Source organism: Ornithorhynchus anatinus, chromosome X5, assembly GCF_004115215.2.
Source record: "Ornithorhynchus anatinus isolate Pmale09 chromosome X5, mOrnAna1.pri.v4, whole genome shotgun sequence".
Classification (NCBI taxonomy): domain Eukaryota; kingdom Metazoa; phylum Chordata; class Mammalia; order Monotremata; family Ornithorhynchidae; genus Ornithorhynchus; species Ornithorhynchus anatinus.
The window spans coordinates 28,522,929-28,535,018 of NC_041753.1; the positions used below are offsets into that span (position 1 = coordinate 28,522,929).

Genomic DNA, 12,090 nt, shown 5'->3' on the forward strand with positions numbered 1-12,090 from the left:
CTGAAATTAAAGCTGGCTACTTTTTAACCCAGTTGTGCTGTGTTTAAAGCGAGATAAGGATCCAGATTTATGGAAGGACACTGGAATATGAAAGGGGTCGGGGGGAGGCCAAACCCCTCCTGATCTGGCAGCAATAGTCCTCTAGAAGTTGGGGTATTCTGGCTGAGCCCCTCCACCCCCGCCCCCCACCCCACCACCAAATCTTTTTGCCTCTGGGGGCTTAATTGAAAAATTAAAGTGGTTGTAGCAGTGAATTTGAGAAGTAAAGCTTGGAGTTTGTTTTGTGGGGAAGGTCTAAAGACAGCCCCTCTCCTGGGAAGGGATAAAAACCCAGAGGGCTCATGGGCACTGGGTTGTACCCTGGAGTCAGGGGGCTCACAACCCAGTGGTCCTTCGGGTTCTTCTACCTGGGAGGAAACTGATGGGACTACCCAAAGCTAGAGGGGTAACATGCACTTCAGTTGGAAAATATTCAAGATATTTCTGTGTGAAATAATAATAATCATGGCTTTATTAATCCAAGTGCCATGCTTATCCAAGCACTTATCCTATCCCACCTTGACTACTGCATCTTCCTCCTCACTGACCTTCCTGCCTCCTGTCTTTACCCATTTCAGTCCATACTTCACTCTCCTACCCAGGTCACTTATCAACAAAAATGTTCAGTCCATGTCTTCCCCACTCCCCGAGAACCTCCATGGCTGCCCATCTACCACCACATCAAACAGAAGCTCCCCAACATTGACTTGAATCACTTGATCAGCTCGCCCCATCCTACTTCACTTTACTGATCTCCTACTACAGCCCAGCCCACACGTTCCTTTCTTCTTGAGCCAGCTTACTTATTGTGCCCCAATTTTGTCTATCTCACCACTGACCCCTTTCCCAAGCCCTCACCCTAGCCTAGAACTCCCTCCCCCTCCATATAATGATGCCAGACCACCACGCTGTCCACCTTCAAAACATTATTAAGGTCACATCTCCTCCAAGAGACCTTCCTTGATTAAGGCCTCTTTTCCCTGGCTTGCTCTTCCTTCTGCTTCGCCTATGCACTCGGATCCATGACCTTTGGACATTTGATACTCGTCTCACCCCCAACCCCACAGCGCTTATGGGGTTTATATCCTTAAATTATATATTATGCATTATTTAATATTAATGTCTGTCTCCCTCTCTAGACTTTAAGCTCATTATGGGCAGGGAACGTGTCTGCTAATTCTGCTGTACTGTACCCTCCAATACTGTACTGTCCTCTGTGTGCTCTGCACACAGTCAGCGCTCAATAAATACCATTGATTGACTGTTAAGCACTTGCCCTGCGTCAAGCACTGAGCTAAATGCTGATGGATATAAGATAATAATACCAGACACAGTCCCAATCCCACATGAAGCTCACGCTCTTCGAGGGAGGGACAACAGGTATTTAACCCTCATTTTACAGATGAGGAAATTGAGGCACAGAGAAATTAAGTGACACAACCAAGGCCACATAGCACATAAATTGCAGAGGTGGGATTAGAATCTGGGTCCTCTGACTCCCAGACCTGCATTTTTTCCACCAGGCCATGCTGCTTCTCAGAACCTCAGAATTCCAGATGTTAAAGTTGTTTACCATTCTCATTACTGCACAAAGGGGCCGTTTATAAATCAGCTTGAAGGAACGCTTGAGGCATTGCTCCAGAACATCAGGATAACAGTGGAAAATGCCTTGCATGTGTCTTCATTATTCAAGACTTTGACACTCAGCCGACAGGGTAGTTCGGATGTTACTTTGCGATTCATTGGCTTCATCCTTAGTGAAAGTTTGTAGTGTATCAGGCAGTAATTGTTTCAGCATTTGGTGTCAGCAGAGCATCAAGATTCAGAGCAAACCTAAGGCCTACAGATTCACTGCAACATTCAACTTTCTTCACTCTGTGATTACTCTGCACATTATATATGCCTGTCTCCCCAGGCCTTTGAGAACAGAGAATGTGTCACTTTCTCGCTCTATACTTCCCACTGGGCACTTAATAAATGTTATTATCACTATAATTGTTATCATCATCATTATTATTGCTACTACTCCCAGAAAAGCAGCATGGCCTAGTGGAGAGAGCAGGGACCTGGGAGTTAGAGGACATGGATTCTAATCCTGGTTCTGCCACATGTCTGCCATGTGACCTTGGGGAAGTCGTTTAACTTCTCTGGACCTCAGTTACCTCATCTGTAAAGTGGGGATTAAGACTGTGAGCTCCATGCGGGACAGGGACTGGGTCCAATTTGCTTACCTTGTATCTACCCTAGCGCTTAGAACAGTGCTTAGCACATAGTAAGCGCTTAACAAATGCCACAATTATTATTATTATTACCACTTCTTCACTGGTTGGAATATGAGAGGAGAATGGACCACAACCAGATAATGGAACAACTGCTCTATGATGATTTGTGATGGGGAAGGGAGGGAAGATGAGCTCAGTTTTAGACATACCGATCAAAGAATAGTATGATGAAAAAAGTTTGCTGAATTTACACTTTAAACTTGCAAAGCATCCACATTTCTACATAATACAAATTAACTGTCAACAGCTGAGCATTTGATGATTGACTTTTGATTTTTAAGTGATTGGTTTTAGTTGATTTGTCTCCAACTCAATGCAACCTCTAACCTTTCCCCATTGTCTCATTTTTTGCACTTAATTTTGAACTCTCTATATTCTCCATTTTGTTATTGAATGATAGGGTCCAGAACCATATTCAGAAAATTTACTGAGTCTAAAAGGCCCAAAGTAAGGGGAGAGATGGTCATTAGTTGGTTAATTCTAGCTGTGTATAATAATAATTTTGGTACTTATTCATTCATTCAGTAATATTTATTGAGCGCTTACTATGTGCAGAGCACTGTACTAAGTGCTTGGAATGTACAAATCGGTAACAGATAGAGACAGTCCCTGCCCTATGATGGGCTTACAGTCTAATCGGGGGAGACGGACAGACAAGAACAATAGCAATAAATAGAATCAAGGGGATGAATATCTCATTAAAACAATAGCAAATAAATAGAATCAAGGTGATGTACATCTCATTAACAAAATAAATAGGGTAATGAAAATATATACAGTTGAACAGATGAGTACAGTGCTGAGGGGATGGGAAGGGAGAGGGGGAGGAGCAGAGGGAAATGGGGGGAGAAGAGGGTTTAGCTGCGGAGAGGTGAAGGGGGGCGGTAGAGGGAGTAGAGGGAGAAGGGGAGCTCAGTCTGGGAAGGCCTCTTGGAGGAGGTGAGCTGTAAGTAGGGTTTTGAAGAGGGGAAGAGAATTAGTTTGGCGTAGGTGAGGAGGGAGGGCATTCCAGGACTGCGGGAGGACGTGGCCCAGGGGTCGACGGCGGGATAGGCGAGAATGGGGGACGCAGAAGAGCAGAGCGTGCGGGGTGGGCAGTGGAAAGAGAGAAGGGAGGAGAGGTAGGAGGGGGCAAGGTGATGGAGAGCCTTGAAGCCTAGAGTGAGAGGCTTGCTAAGCGCTTACTACATGCCAAACACTCTACTAAGTGCTGGGGTAGAAACAAGATCAGGTTGGAGACAGTTGCTGTCCCACGTGGGGCTCACAGTTTAAGTAGGAGGGAGGAGGATTTAATCCTCATTTTACAGATGAGGAAACTGAGGCAAAGAAAAGTTGAATGACTTGCCTAAGGTCACCCAACAGACAACTGGCAGAGCCTGCATTGGAACCTAGATCCTCTGACTCCCAGGCCCATGCTCTTTTCCACTAGTTCACTCTGCTTCTCAACAAATGAAATAACTGGCAAAATTCAGACCAAAGAATCCTCTCTGGTAAGAATAATCCAAACTGCCTGCTTCCATGGTTTAACTTAACTGAATATTTGCCAGGGATCTTCCTGGTTCTGTAAACTAGTGAAGATCAGTTTAACGGAAAGATTATTTTGTGGTTTCCCCACGTTCTATCCCTACTTCTGTATCCCAGAGGGCCACTTATCGTTCTAAAATCATATCCCATTGCCAACCTCTGGCCAGTGTAAGGTCACCTTGGGTCAGTCCATAGCTCTCTGTGACCGATTGACACCCTGGCTTTATAGACCTCGAATCTGTCATAAAACAGGCATATCCATGCTTTCTGATTAGGACAAAACATCCTTTTACATTCAAAATTTGGGAATGAGAAATCTTTAGGTGAGATGACTTAGTTTTTTATTTGATGAAAACATTTCACTGATTTCATTATGGAACAAATCTGAACTCTTCCCTGGGAGCTAGGTTTAGGTAAGAAGAGGGTGCAGTAAACATGGTATTAACCTTGCAACGTGCTCTCTGGGTTGTGTGCTTTATTTTGAGTAGAAATAGGTCTTGGCTATCAATTTGGAAACTGATAAGAGGACACTTCTTGGTATTAACCTTCAAGAATAATGAAGATGGATCCATTTTTCCTCTGCTCTCACCTGCTGGTTAGGGAATCTCTCTTGGAAAAACACTAAAATGGGTTAGGAAAGGTTCATATCTTAAATGGCTGATTGAAATCTTCATTATGTGGTGAAATAATAGCCGTGGTAATATAAAATGGACACAAAGAGGAACTAGATATTATCTGCTCTCAGACCATAACTTGTTCCAGAAAAGGGGAAAAGAATTCAATCACCTCCACAGCACACAGCACTGTGTAAATGAATCAAGACACAACTGAAATATATCAACATGACCTTTGCATGCTAAATGGATTTTGCTATATTTGGAGGCCTTTTGTTGTCAGATCCAGCAGGAAATACTGAAAAAATTATATATGCTGGAGTTCATATGCGTGTCTTGGTCTTCATAATTATATCCTTCTCCACATCCAAACTTGGAGTAAAGTTCAAAGGAAGGTCAGGAAGGGTAAAACAGAGATAAGATCTTCATTTCCTTCACCAAGTCATTCTCATTTCCACCAAAATGAGCTTCAGGAACAGCACAATTGCACCATAGTGAAGTTGCTGGTTTGTGGCAAAACGTTTGACAAGAACTTAAGAGATTTTTCCTCAGAAGGAGCTCACATGAATTCTTAATATGTGACCTAAACTTATCTTTCAGTTTCCTCACTCAGTCTCCCACAAAGCACAGCTCTGTTTACTCCTACTGCAATTCAGAAGCCAAGACATCGACAAGGTCCAGTACATTTTATTTGAGGATTTTGAAAATGTTTAGTACGCTAATCCATTCTTTTTAGATTCTGGTCTCTTTTAAAATACACCCTCTCGCCTCTGGAAGGGCACGTCATCATAATAAAAGCACAAAGATCTAAAATGTTTGAACTTTGTTTTGAAAAAATCCACTCATGTAGAAAGTGAAAAAGATGAACCAAATATCCTGTTGGAGAGAAAAGTGGGTAGAAGCCCACTTAAAAAATGGTGGAAATGTACAGGATTGCAGCTGCTGATTTGTGTTCTGGATCCTCTGGGCCTCGGCAGTATAAAAATAACGGTGGCATTTCTTAAGTGCTTACTGTGTACCAAGCACTGTATTATGCTCTGGGGTAGAGATAAGATAATCAAGTCTGACAGTTCCTGTTCCACATGAGGCTCAGGTCTAAGTAGGAGGGAGAATAACTATTGAATGCCCATTTTACCGATGAGGAAATTGGGGCATGAAGAAGGGAAGTGAAGTGATTACCCAGCAGGCTATTGACAGAGCTGGGATTAGAACCCCACTCCTCTGATTCCCAGGTCTGTCCTCTTTCCATTAGGCCATGCTTTCTTAGTTTGCAAGTGACTTGCATAATAGCGAAGGATACTAAGAAAAATAATTTTCAGTCAAACCTGTATCCAAATTTCATAAAAACAATTTATTTGGGATCTAGCATAGTTGAAAACAATATATGTTTCGCTTGACAAAATAATTTTTCCTCCTTTTTTCTTTCTATGACTACACCCCCTTAGTCTAAAAATGCTAAGTGAAATCCATCAGTTGTATACATTTAACACTTACTGAGTTGTGAGTACTGTATTAGAAGCTAGAAGAGAATACGCGGTTTTGCCAAATCCCATGTTTTCATTGTGTGTTTTGGATGGAACGTGATGGCAGACCTAGGATATGTTCTTTTGACAACTCGTGTCTATCTGGATAGCACGATACAGAGTTGAAAGAAATGGTTGTGCCCATGTGTACAGCATCAGACATGGGGTATTGCAATGTGAGTCTTTATGTGGGGATTCTGCAAGAATGCAACCCCCATGTTATAAAACTGGGTGTACACCAGAATCAAAACACAAATCACCAGCTGTGAAAGAGATTACAATCTCAAAGTGGAGACAGTTGGGTATGCTGCTTCTTGCCAAATCCAATGGCCTCTACTCCATCCTATCCCTCCTCAACCTCTTAGCTGCCTTCGACACTGTGGACCACTGTGAACCTTGGTTCACAGACACTGTGCACCTTGGTTCACAGACACTGTGCTTGTCTGGTTCACAGAGAAGCAGCGTGGCTCAGTGGAAAGAGCCCGGGCTTAGGAGTCAGAGGTCATGGGTTCGAATCCCGCCTCTGCCACTTGTCTGCTGTGTGACTGTGAGCAAGTCACTTCATTTCTCTGTGCCTCAGTTACCTCATCTGTAAAATGGGGATTAACTGTGACCCTCACGTGGGACAACCTGATTACCCTGTATCTACCCCAGCGCTTAGAACAGTGCTCTGCACATAGTAAGCGCTAAACAAATACCAACATTATTATTGTCCTCCCCTGATTCTCCTCCTCTCTCTCTGGCTGCTCTGTGGTCTCTCTCATGGGCTCTTCTCCTGCCTCCTACCCTTTAACTGTGGGGGTGCTTCAAGGTTCAGTTCTGGGCCCCATCTACACTCACTTCCTTGGAGAACTCATTTCTATTTCCCATCTACACTCACTCCCTTGGAGATCTCATTTGCTCCCACGACTTCAACTACAACCTCTACGTAGATGATTCCAAATCTACCTCTCCAGTCCTGACCTCTCTCCTGACCTCTCTCCTCTGCAGTCTTGCATTTCCTCCTATTTGCAGGACATCTGTACTTGAATGTTCCACCAACACCTCAAACTTCACATGTCCCAAACCGAACTCCTCCTCTTCCCACCCAAACCCTGTCTTCTCTCTGTCTATCCCACCATTGTAGTAGGCACTTAGTACAGTGCTTGGCACACAGTAAACACTCAATAAATGCGATTGCATGAATGAATGTGGACAACACCACCATCCTTTCTGTCTCACAAGCCTGTAACCTTGGCATTTTCCTCGACTCATCCCTCTCATTCAAGCCTAAGTAATACATCTGTCACCAAGGTTCTCTCTTCTTATCATCACTAAAATCTGCCCTTTCCTCTCCATCCAAAATGCTACTCTGCTGATCCAAGCACTTATAACCTGCCTTGACTACTGCATCAACCTTCTCACTGACCTTCCTGACTCCTGTCTCTCCCAACTTCAGTCACTTCTTCACTGCTGCTTGGATAATTTTTCTAAAAAATGTTCAGGCAATGTTTCCCCACTTCTTAAGAACCTCCAGTAGTTGCCCATCAACCTCTGCATCAAATAGAAGCTCCTAACCATCGCTCACCCCCCTCTATCTTACCTCACTGATTTTCTACTTCAACACTGCCCACACACTTCACTCCTACAACTCCATCCTACTCACTGTACCTCTGTTCATTTACCTCACCACCGACCCCTTGCCCATGTCCTCCCCCTGACTTGGAATTTCCTCCCATTTCTTATATGTCAGACCACCACTCTTGCCCACCTTCAAAGCCTCATCAGTCAATCAATCAATCAGTGGTATTTATCAAGTGCTTTCTTTGTGCAGAACACTGTTCTTAGCACTTGGGCGAGTACAGTATTACAGAGTTGGTAGACATATTCCCTACCCTCTCCCTCACCCTTCTTCATCTCCTATGCACTTGGATCTGCTCCTTTTAAGCACTTGATATTTACTCCATCCTCAGAACCACACCACTTCTGTACATATCTGTAATTTATTTTTATGGTCTGTCGCCCTTTCTAGGCTTTAACTTCCTTGTGGGCAGGGAACCTGTCTACCAACTCTGTTGTTTTGTACTCTCTCAAGCACTTAGTATAGTTCTCTGCACGCAATAATCCCTCAATAAATACTATTGATAGATTGATTGATTGATTGAAATGGGGAGCCATCAGCGGGGAATAAGGAAGAGCGAAACATGTATCGAGCAAAGCTTTGGAAAGAGCCAAAGGAGGAGAGGCTGCAAGCTGAGTCTACCAAGGTTGATTGAATAGTCTCATCATGAGATGATGTGAGTTGAACCAGAGGGGTAGAGGTTCGAGTGGAAAAGATTGGGCAGATCTGGAAATGTGGAGAAAGAGCTGGCAGGATTTAGCAGGAGAAGAGTTTAATGAAGTGTGAGGGAACAAACTAGTGAAAGCCCTTGACCCTGAAAGGTAAGAGCTTGAGTCAGAAGTGAGAAGTAATTAGGGACCACTGGGGTTTTGTGGAGGGGAAGGCTGTGGATCTAACTGACGTTTCAAAAGGATGATCTGTGCTTTGGTGTGTATCATAGTCTGGGACAGGAAAACCAGCAAGAAAGTGGTTGCAGTAGGCTATGTGAGCTGTCAAGAGGGTGAAGAATGTGAGAGAAGGGAGTTATGGACTGACAAGGGCAATCTTGGAAGAAAAATGAGTCAGACTTCTGTGACACCCCGCCCTTCTCTTACCACAGTAACTGGATGGATTCTCTACTTCTATCACCTAGTTACGTTGGCATTTTTTGACAATCATCAAAAGTTCTCTTTGAAAGCTCTACCTTGAATTATGTAGTCTCTTTCCAAGTGTTATTTTTGAGCACAGATTCATTGGAAATGTAAAGTATTTTCTGTTTTAGTGACTATATACCCAAGGGGGTAGGCTCCTTATATATAATCTCTCTAGTTCCTACGTTTATTTCTCACTGATTGCTTTGAATGATGGTTTCATTATTTAGATTTAATTGCTGTTTATGCCGCTGATTCTTATATGCGAATCACACGTATAAGTGCAAACGCACCTGTATATATGAATGTTTTGAAATGAACACAGTCTTCTCTGCATCCAGATGAAACAGAAGTTGACAGTTTCATTATACAGTACGTTGGAATAGAAAAATCCCCATTACCTGACCTATTGAACATTCAGCCTCTTAAATACACTTATGCAGCTCATGTGTTGAAGGTGAAATGAGAGAGAGGTATGGTACAACAATTGTCAGCTCATCTCACTGCTTATTCTAGGATAAGTTGGTAATGGTAGTTTCAATGTACAAACATTAAGTTCACTCATTCACCCAAAAAGATTTATTCCATGAAACTTTTGAAGGAGTGTGGGGGATAATGGCTTGTCATGACAGGTTAAAGGTACAAGAAAATAGTAATAAAGTCTGTCGTCCCCAGGGGACTATGCGAAAACATGATACGGTATTTGAGTAAGAGAACAGGGCAAAAACGAGGAAATGCATACTCTAAGATTGTTGGGGGCAGGGAATGTATCTGGTATATTGTTATATTGATGCTACTGATGCCTGTCCAGTTGCTTTGTTTTGTTTTGTTGCCTGTCTCCCAACTTCTAGACTATGAGCCCGTTGGGTAGGGATTTTCACTAGTTGTTACCGAATTGTACTTTCCAAGTGCTTAGTACAGTGCTCTGCACACAGTAAGCGCTCAATAAATATGATTGAATGAATGAATGTTGTACTCTCTCAAGTGCTTAGTACAGTGCTCTGCATCAAGTAAGCACTCAATAAGTATGATTGATGGATTGATTGACCAGAAATGTCATTTAAATGGGATTTTGGTCCATTCTTCTTTCATTCATTCGTTCAATAGTATTTACTGAGCACTTACTATGTGCAGAACACTTTACTAAGTGCTTGGAATGTACAATTCTTATGATTCACTGATATCAGTTCCCATTTTGAGTGTGTTGCTATGAAAAAATTTACCAGGGAAATCACCCAAATAACCAAGACTTTCCCTAGCAACTCAAAGCCAACCACAACCACACTTTATAATTCTATTCCCGAGGCCCATGCAATACCAATCAATCAGATTTCTTGAGCACTATCTGTTCGCAGGGGAGAGTACAGCATAACTAAGTTGGAAGACATATTCACTGCCCACACTGAGCTTACAGTCCAATAGAGAGGGAAGTAGGAAATCAAATTAAAATGTCCAGCAAGTCCTCTGGGATGTTTAGTGTGGCCACAGCATGGAATCAGACCAAGCTGAAGATCTAACAAGCTGCTGTCCTATCCAGTCATTTCTAAGATATTGAGCCCTGGAGCCTCCCACATACACCACATCTGAATCCTTGAGTTGGGTGGGGTATATGAGGAAAATAGATGTAGGTCTAAACAGCTGTTCTATGATTAATTGAAATTGGGCAACTGAAAGTAGACAGAGCAGAGGAATCATTTTGGCAACACTTCAACCCAGTAGATAACTCTGGGGTGACTGTATTAAGCATTCAGATAGCTACAGGTTAATTGGCTTGGGCATGGTCCCTGTCCCACATAGGACTCACAATCTTAATCCCCATTTTACGGATGAGGTAATTCAGGCCCAGAGAAGTTAAGTGACCTGCCCAAGGTCACCCCTCAGACAAGTGGCGGAGCTAGGATTAACACCCAGGTCCTCTGACTCCCAGGTCTGTGGTTTCCATTTCCTAAAAATAGCTGTACTTTGGGGTTGTTTTTTAGAATAAATGTACTGATTTGGGCCCAGAGTTTTGTAAAGGGCTTCTCTACAGACTGTCAATCAATAAATCAATAGTATTTATTGAACACCTACTAGGTAGAGTCCATTGTCCTCAGCACGTGGCATCCTGATTTCAGCCTTGAGTGTAGGAAATAAACATTTTAAAATTCAACAAAAGGCATTTGGAATAGGGCAAAAGCCATTTTTCAATAAATATTACAATTTTCAAATTGTTTGCTCTAAGATATTGTCAAACAGAGATGTGAAGGATCTAATAAGCATCAGCAGCAGAATAATTTCCTTGACTTAGAATATTTATTAACTCTACTCTTGAATTTTAAATATTTTTGGAGTCTCTCATTCTCACACATGCACACAAACACACATAATTCTCACTGCCTATATATGTCACTCTCTTTCACTCTCTTCCTGTTTAGTTGTTTCTGTAACTGGCTGTCTGCCTCTTTCTATCTCCCTTTCCAGCTTTTTTCTCCCACCCTAATCTTGGACCACTAGTTACCTCTACTGAAGCTCTGTCCACCATTTCACTCTGTGCCTTGGAAAATATGGTCACCCTACTTCTGCCACCCCACACCTTTTATCAGAGTCTTTATTCTTGACAGTAGCATCACATTTTTCTTAGGCCACAAGAGGGTACCATGAAGCTAATCCTGTGGTATGGACTGACACCCTCACGTTTGGGGAATTCTCCACCAAGTGACTATTTCCTCTCAAGTATAATAATGCTAAATTTCAACACTCCTAGTAAAGAGGGGAGATGGGGAGGAAGCAGAATGGATTTACGTCTTGCCTGCTCTACCACAGGGCCACCTTCACCACCAGGCCTTCCCAGAGACCACCCATTTATCCCTAATTTTCCTGGAGTTGGAATCCTGGGTCCAGACTGCTTTCCTACTCCTGGCTCTCCCTCCAAGGAAGAAACCTGCAGGATGTTCTCAAGGATTCACAGGAAAGCAGGAGAAAACTGCCAGGAAGGCTCTCCTAAGCATCCCTCAGGTGGGATGAGAGTCAAGCTAACAACGTCCCCTCCACCTTTCAGAGTCACACCTATAGAGTTTCCATTGCTCTACCAGTTTCGACTATGGGAGGGAGAGTCAAGCAGAGCCATATCCATTCCATTCCTAGCTTGGGCAGTGGCTAGCGAGTGGAAGGCAATCTGCTACAAGTCAAAACTCACCCGTGCTGGGCAGCAGCAGCGTGGGAGAGAGTTCAGGGTGGAGACTCAAGTTTACTGCACAGAAGGAGGCGATGGTAAAGTGCTTTCCTATTTTTACCAAGAAAACTATATGGATCCACTACCAGAACAATTGCAGGTGGAAGTGGGGTGTTCTGGGAGAGATGTGTCCATGGCATCGCTATAGGTCAAACACGACTTGACAG

At 43.1% G+C, this 12,090-nt stretch overlaps 1 non-coding gene across 1 annotated transcript; it reads left to right on the plus strand.

Annotated features, from left to right (window-relative positions):
- The first annotated feature begins 11,739 nt into the window (after nt 1-11,739).
- Nucleotides 11,740-11,877, plus strand: LOC114808593. The gene has a single exon (XR_003756439.1). It is a non-coding gene; the product is annotated as a small nucleolar RNA SNORA7 (small nucleolar RNA).
- Nucleotides 11,878-12,090: the final 213 nt, after the last annotated feature.